The sequence below is a fragment of the Phaseolus vulgaris genome, chromosome 8 (genome assembly GCF_000499845.2).
Source record: "Phaseolus vulgaris cultivar G19833 chromosome 8, P. vulgaris v2.0, whole genome shotgun sequence".
NCBI classification, from domain to species: domain Eukaryota; kingdom Viridiplantae; phylum Streptophyta; class Magnoliopsida; order Fabales; family Fabaceae; genus Phaseolus; species Phaseolus vulgaris.
In genome coordinates, this window is record NC_023752.2 from 32,810,746 (window position 1) to 32,821,780 (window position 11,035).

Below are 11,035 nucleotides of genomic sequence, written 5' to 3' on the forward strand. Positions count from 1 at the left end.
TTTCTTGTTGTTGGCACCAGAAGATAAGAGGTGCACGTGAGCAGGTGGTTGTTCTGTTATGATTAAATACTTTTAGTTAAAATTATATTCTCATGGATGAAAGTTGTTAAAAGGATAACTATAAAAGGGGTTTGAGTCTCCCAAAAAAGGTATGTTGTTTCTGAGTACTAGAGACTAAAATTGATTATTAGTTTGTATACTCTCACTGACTTGATCGTCAGAGTGTGATTAACAGGTAGAGTCCCCTCTGTCCCAACGGAGCGTTATTCCAGTGCACCAAGGAGGCAAACTAGAAGCGGATCTTGCCCATCCATTCAACCCGAGGTCAACCGGCGAGAATATTTGGCACCCACCGCGGGGCATGGTAAAACTTGATCCCATCTGCATTTCTGATTGAGCCTTCTGACGTGATGAGAAACACAAGGCAAGGCCCGTAGGGATTTGAAGGAAGTGATGCCCCCTTCTTACAACAACTCATGGATGCCATGAGGGCTCTTCAGGAGGCCAACGAAGAGCACAGACGAGAACAAGAATGAATCCAAGAGCGGATCCAAGAAGAAGCCAAGGCTAAGCATGAGAGGCTACAAGCGGAAGCCCGAACTGAGCAGGAAAGGCTACAAGCGGAACCCGAGCTGAGCAGGAGAGGCTACAAGCGAAAGTCCGAGCTGAGCAAGAGAGGCTACGAGAGAAACACTACAAAAAAAAAGTGTATATTATGGCGGTTATTTTCGTATAAACTGGCGTTTATAACCGCCACAATATACGCTTGTGGCGGTTTTCCAAACTGCCATAGAACTGGCCGCCACAAAGTTTAATGTGGCGGTTTTACGCTACCGGCCGCAACACCCGCCACTTTAAACATAGTGTAAATAATGGCGGTTTTTATATGTAAATAGTGTCAGTTATAACCGTCACAATTTACATTCATTGAAGAAGATTATGGTGCCATAATATACGTAAGTAATGACATTTTTAATTGACGTAATTTTAATTCTGAATAAATAAAATTTAACCACTATTTTTTTATAATCTTTTTTATAATCTATTTTATATAATTATAAAATTTAACCATCACTTTTTTATAATCTGTTTTATACAATTATAAAATTTAACCAGTTTTTATAATTTGTTTTATACAATTATAAAATTTAACCACCACTTTTTCATAATAAAATAAAATAATGTACAAAGCTATAAACATCCATTCATTTCATTGAAAATTAAAGCACACATAATAATGTTCAAAAGTTTATATGTAATTGAAAATTAAAACACATAAAATGTTCATAAATCCCTAATCAAGTTTAAAATTACAACACATAATTATTTAAAAGTTCATACATCCATAATCAAGCTTAAAATTAAAAAACACATCACTAATCAGTTTTGCTTCCAGCACTTGATCATTTACTTGATTAGGTGATGGAGCACCACTTCCATAATCTGATGCCTGAAATAAATAATTTTAAGTTAATGAATTTGTATGTTTATAATTATAAAATAAAAGACACCAATAAATATTTAAATATATTAATACTAACAAAATTTCTAGCCAATGAAAGAAAACTTGTAGAGAAAAGATGTTGAACCTAAAAAGATATCACTTGCAAAAGAAAAATACAGAGATACCTAAACCTTGCCAAAAGAAAGTAGGAGGAAAAAAATAAACACAAAAGAAAAATTATCTTTTAAAACTCATCTTTTTCTTATTTTTACTTTACAACTCTTTTTAATAAATTTTTTTATATTTAATTAAAAAATAAATATAAATAAAATTTTGAAATAAAATAATAATATTTTTAGTTGTTAGATAGAAGTATAAAAAGTTGATGGGTTCAAAGTAAGAAGTTCCAAACACAAAATGGCAATGAATGGTGACCCACTTTTACTACAAATGCAACAAGAATAAACCCTCTCATCCAGAGTAAACATGCAACACCACTGAAATTATGATCAAATGACTGAAACTGGCATGTAGAGAAAGCAATGCATGACAGTGGTCCCACTTTATGTAATCAACAAGAAAAGACACCTATGAAACATGGAATCATATGATTTGTGTAAAGGATATGAAATTGTACCAATTCACTCATGTGTCATAGGATTCAAAGTCATCAGAAATTCATCTTTAGATATGAATCAATAGGTGGCATATTGAAGGAATTACATTGTGAACCAGAAGATTCTTACAACTATAAACAAGACTATTTAAACATCAACTCCCTTGTTTATGGTCATGGATAAGTTAATACAAAATCATAAATATCATCCCTTCATACTGCGTGCATTACAGGGATTAGAGAGAAGCATAATTTACCTTAAGTGCTTTTGCCAAAAGACCTTCCTTTCCACAGACATCCTTCCATCGTAGTTTATCCAAAGTATTCTTCTTTAGCAAATTAAGCTCCCATTGACCTTCATGTATCCTTTTGTACAGTTCAATCAATCAGAAATGAAGCATTTTTTTTCAATCTTTTTCTTTATTGTCAAGCATAACACAAATTGTGATGAATTCAATGAAATACATGCTAGAAAATAAGGAAACTATGTAGTCCTTACCCAATTTAAATTCCAGCCAAACTTTATGTACTGTTCATGTGAAGCAGAACCTAGTTGACTAGATTTACTAGGGAAACCACTCCCGAAATCCCAGTTTCCAAATCAGCTCCATAAAGCACCTGGAAGTGATAGAAAATTAAATGTAAGCAGAGAAGCATATAATAAGGGCAACAAATAGATACTAGTTTCGTGCAGCAGAAAATTATTGAGTTTCTACATAATGTGACCTCAATTTCTTCAATAGGACTCTCGATCATCCGCCAATATTCACCTTCAATGCTCTCCATAGAAGGCTCTGAGGTACCATTTAAAATTGTTGTATTAGCATCCTAAAGAGATACATTCTCATTTTTTCTAAAGTATTGGAGCTTTAAATCTTCTGCATATCTCTGAAATGTTTCCAAGGTAAATTTTGGACCAATTTCAAACCCAAACCTTTCCACTTCACAAGACCCTGTATTGGGTCCTCTTCTAGTGCCATTATCCACCCCCATTCTGGTGCATCTTCTCCTTTTCCTCTTCATATTACTTTGAACCCTTGACATTTTTCTCATTGAATCATGATTCTGAAGTTTGTGAATCCTCTGTACACGTGTAGAGAAATTAATAAAAAGAATAAAAAAAGCGACGGTAAAAGAACTAAGGAGTCGACATAAAATCATAATTTGCACGCCTAGGCCAACACACACAAAAAAATGGATTTTATTAAACTTACTTTGATAAGAAAAGTACTTATGAAGTGAAAGACGTGGAGTTTGTGGGTTCTCTGAACTTCCACTGCTAAGTAGCTGGAAATCACATCAACAGATGCTAGTTCAAGGTCCCGGTAACTTCATAAATTGTTAGAATACATCAATTTGAAATAAGTCACAATAAACAAATAGAGTCAGCTCAGATAAGGAATCATCATGCAAGACAATATCTTGATTTTCAATACATTATTTGCTATTTAGTCAAAATTGTTATCCTCGTTCATCTCAGACTAAAGCTCTAACTATTTTCAATAACGATATTGCCATTCTTTCAATAGAATGGTAGATCTAAAAGCAAAGACATATCAAAACTTCAATATGTTCTTTTTTGTTAATATTCTTGTTGAATCGAATAATAATAATTGACAAACGAAGGACAAAGCTTAATTTAAGATGGTGCATCATCTACATGCAAGTACAGAACCAACATTCTTGATCTCTTTCTCACTTATCCCTCTTTTAATACTTATATTTACTCTTTCTCAACCAAATCCCTAGTTCACTACATTTCAATAGCCAGATCATGAGATAATATTTTTAACATAAAAAATCAATGATCACCGACAGGATCCCAGATATAACCTAAAAGATCTTATAAAATAAAGAACCTTCACAAACCATGGCTACCATTACCTGAACTTAACAATACAGATGCATAACAAAGCAAAGCAAAGATCATCATAAACTCACTGCAACAACATTATTTGCAAATATTAAATTAACAGACACGAATCAAAAGTTAATAATTAATAGTAATTAATAAATAAAAACTTAGTCAATTTTACTATAATCAAACGATTTTGTATTGATTAGCTCTAATCCTTACAAGAAACAAAAGACCACATTCTATCAGGAGTTACCTATTCGAAATCTTGGAGGAATTGCGGTTTTCTATTGTACGGTTGAATACGTGGAAAATCTTGGAGAACACTGAAAGGGGCGAGAGTGAGGGTTAGGTTTAGGGCGCGCGAGAGTGAGAAGACAGTGAAGGGAAGAGTAAGTGAAGGCGAGAGTGAAGAGCGACAGTGAAGGGAAGGGAAGAGTGAGTGAAGGCGAGAGTGACAGTGAAGGGAAGAGTGAAAAGAGGGTTTCCTTCCAAAAGAGATGGTTTCGTTCGTGAAGAGTTTGCAGAGAGAGGAGAGGGAAGAGTCACGTTTAGTTCACTAGGTTTCCAAGGAGTGAAAGGTGATTTTTTAAAAAAAATTGAGAGTAATGAGAAAAGGTATGGAGGGAAGGAAAACACTAGGTTTTAATTTCAAAAGGGATAATTGTGACACTTCAAAACGACACATTTTGAAGAATAATTATGGCGGTTATTAAAATGTCGTATTATACAGAAATTTGTGGCGGTTATTAATAACCGCCATATTAAAACCGCCACTTTATACATGATTTTTTGTAGTGAAAGCCCGAGTTGAGCAAGAGCTTCTGCAAAATCGCCTGATGGTAAAAATTGAGGCCTCTCAGGCAGCGATAGAGGGGCATGAGTAAGCCAATGAGGAATTGCACAAAACCAATGAAGAATTATGCAAGAGCCTGCACCAACGTGTCCAACGTTCCACCAAGGAACGACCTCTAAGCTTGCCAGCAATGAATAGTTCCAAACCATTCTCGAAGAAGATCATGGATGAACCTGTGCCAGTTCATTACATCACATCAAAAATCGCTTTTTTCACGGGGATAGAGGACCCTGAAAATCACCTTAACACATTCAACGCTTAAATGATTATCTTTGGAGGAATGGATGCCATCCAATGTAAAATGTTCATAGAAACTTTTACAGGTACAATCCTACAATGGTTCAGTGAGATCCCTGATGGCCAAATCACCTTTTTCTCTCAGTTTTCCATGATGTTTAAAGAGCAGTTCTCTGCCAACAACGTAAAACCCCGAGGATATATAACCTCTTCAACATGAAACAAAAGGAGGGAAAGTCGTTGAAGGATCACCTGAATAGGTTTAGTGCGCTTACGGTAAGACTTCAAACGCATGATGAACATATGATGATCGTCGCTTTCGACGCAACGGGATCATTCAGCGACTCGTTAATTAAAAATCCAACGAAGACATTTTTTGATGTACGAAAACGAGTTATCGCTCACATCAAAACAAAGGAGGTCATAGTCGAAAAGAACAACAACTCGCACTTAAGGCAACCTAGGCCTAAGGAAAGCGCCTGAGCTCGACCCTTGCAAGTCAACAAAACCTCGCCAAGAAGAGAACGGACTCGAGGTACGTGCCATACGTATCCAGGAGGAACGAGCCCAAGACAAAGGTCAGGGAGGAGTCAACAACTCGGCCTAAATTCCAAGAGTCCTACAAAGAATTGTTAAGTATGCCAGGGGTAGCAGACAAGCTGATGTTTTCCCAGAAGACAACGAAATCTAGGATCACGAAGAGATTCCTGGTATGAGTTCTACAAAGTATTTGGGCATAAAATGTCGAGCGATGCATAGCTTTAGGCCACCAACTCGCTAGCTTGGTGAAGGAAGGGTTCCTGAAAGACTATCTCAAGGCTGACCAGGGAGAGCCAAAAGGAGTGGTCTTTCTCAGGGACAAAGCACATGAGACACCAGTCCATGGAGAGCTGAACACCATCCCGGAAGGATTTTCAGGAAGAGGAAACTCTTCTTCCAAACGTAAGCGACATGCGTGAGTAATGATGTCCATGGAGGCGAGGAGACCTGATCATCCCCCGGAGCCCACTCTCTGCTTCACGAGCTCCAACCTTGAAGATGTAGTTCCTCACGAGGATGATCCGATGGTGATATCTGTTGTCATGGGGAGCAAGGTGCATAGAGTCTTGATTGATCAAGGGAGCTCGACTAATGTGATGTTTTAGGGAACATTCACTAGCTTGCATTTGTCCCCCAACCAGTTGAGGCCATATGATGGGTGCATGGTCGGCTTTGCGGGAGATCAGGTGGAAATAGGAGGGTACGTTGAGCTGAGGACGACCTTCTCTAATGACATTGCGGCTAGGACGATCATCATCAGGTATATCGTTGTTAACGCGTCCTTCACTTACAATTTGTTTTTTAGGGTGACATTCCTTGAACAGATTGGGTGTGGTGGCCTCAACGACCCATATGAAAATGAAGTTGTCTTCTTCTGAGAGAGGAGTGATTACCATAAAGTCCGACCAGAGGACGACACAAAAAGTGCTACAAGAATAGCCTAAAGAATAAAAAAAGAACGAATGCAATCACCGTTTAAGCAAGAGAGCTAAAATGGATTGCGGAGGTAGAAGTCGTCAATGAAAGGCGACTTGCACCTGTTGGAGAGGTTCAAGAAAGGGAGATAAAAGGGATGAACTTTAAGCTCGACACCTCGTTGGAAAAAGAGCTCGAAGATAAGATAGCTTATGTGATATCAGAGAACAAGGGTACTTTCACATGGTCATCCGCACACATGCCCGGGATAGATCCAGACTTCCTATGTCATTAGCTTACCATGGATGATAGAGTAAAGCCCGCGGTTCAGATGAGAAGGAAGTTCAACGAGGGTAAGTGCCTCGTCATCCGAGAAAAGACTCAAAAGTTGTTGGTTGTTGGCCACGTAAGGGAGATCCAATATCCTGAGTGGCTGGCAAATGTTGTGTTGGTAAAGAAGGTCAACGGGAAGTGGAGAATGTGTGTCGACTTCACTGATCTAAACAAGGCGTGTCCCAAGGATTTGTACCCCCTACCTAGCATAGACTCCTTGGTGGAATATGCCTCAAGTTATTGGTTGTTAAGCTTTCAGCATGCATTCTCGACATCCAACCAAATTCGTATGCAGCCGAAGGACGAGAGTAAGACAGCTTTTATGGTTGAGTTCGCCAGCTATTGCTACAAGGTCATGCCCTTTGGCCTTAGAAACGTTGGAGCTACCCATCAAAGGATAATGGATCGAATTCTCACCCCGATGCTCGGGAAAAACGTACAGGCGTATGTAGATGACATGGTCGTCACGTCAGAAGAGAAGGACCAGCATATTGCCAACCTAGTAAAGCTATTTAGAACAATAGCAAAGTACAATTTGAAGCTTAATTCAAATAAGTGCGTATTTGGGGTGAAAGCTGGGAAGTTATTTGGTTTCTTACTAACTGAGAGGGGCATAGAGGTGAACTCCAACAAATGCATTGCAATCATAGGAATAAGGAGCCCGACTAATGTGAAAGAGGTCCAGCAGTTAACTGAGCGCATGGCTGCCTTGTCTCGCTTCCTGTCAATCAATGGTGATAAAAGTTATACTTATTTCCAATGCCTCTAGAAAAGGAACCGTTTTGTATGGACCAAAGAATGCGAGGAAGCCTTCACCAAGTTGAAAGAGTACTTGGCCAGTCCCCCTGTTTTTGGTAAGCCAATCCCAGATACCCCTAATCGTCTTTATTTTGTGATTACAAATCGAGCGATTAGCTTGGTCATTTTGCAAGATCAAGACTAGGGCCAAAAGCCAGTCTATTTTGTGAGAAGGTACTGCAGGGACTAGAAACTCAGTATCAGGCTATCAAGAAAGTTGCTTTAGTCATGGTGTTTACAGCTCGGCGACTTTGCCACTACTCTTAGAGCTTCACCGTGATTTTGATGCATTCGGAAGGTCCTTCAAAAGCCCGACATAACTGGTTGGATGGCCCATTGGACGGTGAAGTTATCTGAGTTTGACATACAGTATGAGCCTGGAGGGCCGATCAAGGGTTAGGTATATGTTAAATCAGGTAGAACATTCATATAACGACACCCAACTCGATCCCAATGATTTCTAGTGGGTTCTTTCAGTAGATGGATCCTCCAATCAACAGGGAAGTGGGGTTGAGGTCATTTTAGAGGGACCAAGCGAGTTGTTGATCAAGCAAGCCCTGAGGTTCGCATTCAAGGCAAGTAACAATCAAGCTGAGTATGAGGCCTTAATAGCAGGGATGTTACTAGCCAAGGAGTTGGGAGCTCGGATTTTGTTGGCGAAGTGTGACTCGTTGCTTGTCACTGGGCAAGTCACGTGTGAGTATCATGCCAAGGATCCGCAGCTCGTCTCATATCTCAGGTATGTGACAATCTTAAAAGTAGCCTTATCTACGTTCGACCTCGTTCACATTTTCAAACACCAGAACTCTCGAGCATACATGTTGTCTAAGTTGGCTAGTTTAGGGAAGGGAGGTCGGTAGAGGTCAGTAATTTAAGAGACATTAAAGTCGTCCAGGACAGTTGAAGGAGGACCAACCGAGGTCAGCCACGTGGAGGTCCTGGGGATCAACTCAAGAAATGAGAGAAGGTATCGGTGGATGACTCAGGAGACCCTGAGAGTCCCAAGGATAACTACCTACGAGTTGTTGGGAGATGAGTTTCTTGAGGTTTTTCAGGTCGACACCACAAAAACTTGGTTAACACCTTACCACTGTTACCTAGCTGATGGGTTACTTTCTGCCGAGCCTATGGAGGCTAAGACAATAAAGAGGAATGTGGGGAGGTATACCCTGATATATGGTAAACTCTTTTGTCACGGCTATACCTACCCAATCCTTACTTGTGTGAGGTGAAATCAGTGTACCCGCATCATGGTAGAGCTCCATAAAGGTATTTATGGTAGCCATATAGGAGGATGAGCTCTCTCGTTGAAGGTCATTCGAGCTTGGTATTATTGGCCAACCATGAAGGAGGATTATGTGAAGTATGTCTAACACTGCGAGCAATGTCAGGAGCACACTGATTGGTGCCACACGTCAGCCGAGGAGCTGAAGTCCATTTATAGCCCATGGCGTTTCCATACATGGGGAATAAACATTTTAGGTCTTTTTTCTTTGGTGATACGACAGATGAAATATCTCACTGTGGCCATTGAATACTTTGCCAAATGGATTGAAATATCTCACAAGGTGCAGCATTTTGTATGGAAGAACATTGTGTGTCGTTTTGGGATCCCGAGGCACCCAATATCCGACAATGGAACCCAATTTTCTAGTCACGGTTGAGAAAGCTATGTTCGGAGCTCGCGATAAAGCATATATTCACCTAAGTGAAACACCCTCAGACGAATGGCCAAGTTGAATCAGCTAACAGAGTCCTAATGAGAGGGTTGAAAAGGAGGTTGGAGAAGGCAAAGGGAACTTGGTCAGAGAAAGTTCCCAGAATTTTGTGGACCTGTCACACCACCCCTCAGTAAACAACCAAAGAGACGTCTTTCAGTTTAATGTATAGGTTAGACATCATGATATCAGTAAAGATACAAGAGAGCTTTCCTCAGTTCCAAAGCTTCATTGTTGAGGAATCCAACGAAGTAAGGAAGGTGAACCTGGACTTGCCAGATGAGGTGCGTGATAAGATGACCCAGCTCGGGAAGGTATGATTATCCGAGTAGGCGCTCCGCAAAGCAAAGCTTGGTGAGATCAAGGTATATGGCCCTTTGCCAAGTTTGTGGAATACACCTATGCAAGCTAAGATTGAGTATAGGCTTATCTTAGTTATGGGTGTATAGTTCATCAAAAGGTTAGTTCTTTATTAAGTGGGAATTCTACGTTTTTTCATGCTTAGATTCACCTAAGTGGATTCTTGTTATCTTTATTACTTCATGCTCAAGAGGTAAAGATGAGTTAGCAATAGAATACCGCGTGTGTGTTGGTAGTAGTTGTTATACTTAAGCTAGTCGAAGTGTGCTATATAATAAGTTAAGTATCATGACATGCATTCGTAAGGTTTTAAGATAATTTTACATGTTAAAACGATTCGAAGGTAATAAGTAAAAGTATTGAGAAAAATATAAAGTGTTCAAATGTCAAGGACAGTTAGCATATTACAGACCATTAAATGTTTAAATTACTCCTCCCTTAATTGGTCGTCAACCACGGTCTTACTCGGGCCTAGGAGGAGAGGTCAAGGGTTGGGTGCACTACAGTTGCTTGTTCCAAGGTTGTTTCAAAACTTGCAAGGAAGGATCGAGTAGCATCATCTTTGAGGGTTTCGATTGTCTTGGTGGCATTTTCTTTCTTGTGTGCCATCTCTTTCTTCAAGTTTTTTATCTCGCCCAGTAGTTTTTTCTTCTCCTCGGTCAGAGCCAGGGCTTCTTGGGTCTTCTTGATGTAAAGGTGTTCAGTTTTCTAGCGCAGGTCTTTGAGTTGGTTGTTCACTATTCTGAGGTTGTCCATCCCTGTGCAGAGCTCCAGCATCTCCTTGGACTTTTGTGCTTCGGACGCTTGGCGATCTTGAGCTTTGTCGTCAGCCAAGATAGCCAAGGCAAATGTTTGACTGAACAACTTCAAGGAGTCGCGACGGAGAAGGCCTTCACCTTTAATGGGTGCCTGGCTTTGTCTTCGAGAATAAGAAAGGAGGCCTTGTTGTGAGCGAGAGAGTGGAACCAGCATCCTATAAGCTCTTTTTGTGGCCTTCAACCTCTTGAATGGTGACGACCTCCTGATATGGAGTTCGACCATCCGAGTTGGAGTGTTCAGTGGAGGAAGCGGCTTCTCGTCTTTTTTTCTTGAAAACAAGGTCCGATTTGGTGTGCTCGTCCTCATCAGATGGAGTGGGAGTGACCTCGATCGAAGCCTTCCTTTTCTAAGCTTGAGAATCCTTGATTAGGCTGGTAGTAGCTTTCATCCTCCTGATACATTCTGCCATCTCCAATTTTTTGATGTCGGACAATATCTTTTTTGCAAAAGAAAACAAGTAAGTGGTTAAGCATCGTAATGAAGTTTATGTTGCCAAAGGTAGGAAACGAAGAGTATCAGTATAGGCTTTCAAAACACCAGAAAG

At 39.9% G+C, this 11,035-nt stretch overlaps 1 long non-coding RNA gene across 5 annotated transcripts; it reads right to left on the reverse strand.

Annotated features, from left to right (window-relative positions):
- Nucleotides 1–1,179: 1,179 nt before the first annotated feature.
- On the reverse strand, nt 1,180–4,531 carry LOC137826899 (uncharacterized). 5 transcript variants are annotated; one of them, XR_011083616.1, is made up of 8 exons: nt 4,172–4,531; nt 3,945–4,000; nt 3,275–3,347; nt 2,995–3,143; nt 2,787–2,854; nt 2,560–2,678; nt 2,318–2,426; nt 1,180–1,450 (listed from the first exon to the last, which is right to left on the reverse strand). It is a non-coding gene; the product is annotated as an uncharacterized lncRNA (long non-coding RNA). The 5 variants fall into 5 exon arrangements; XR_011083614.1 differs by lacking the exon at nt 3,945–4,000 and having other exon boundaries at nt 3,275–3,389; nt 4,172–4,485; XR_011083615.1 differs by lacking the exon at nt 3,945–4,000 and having other exon boundaries at nt 4,172–4,476.
- Nucleotides 4,532–11,035: the final 6,504 nt, after the last annotated feature.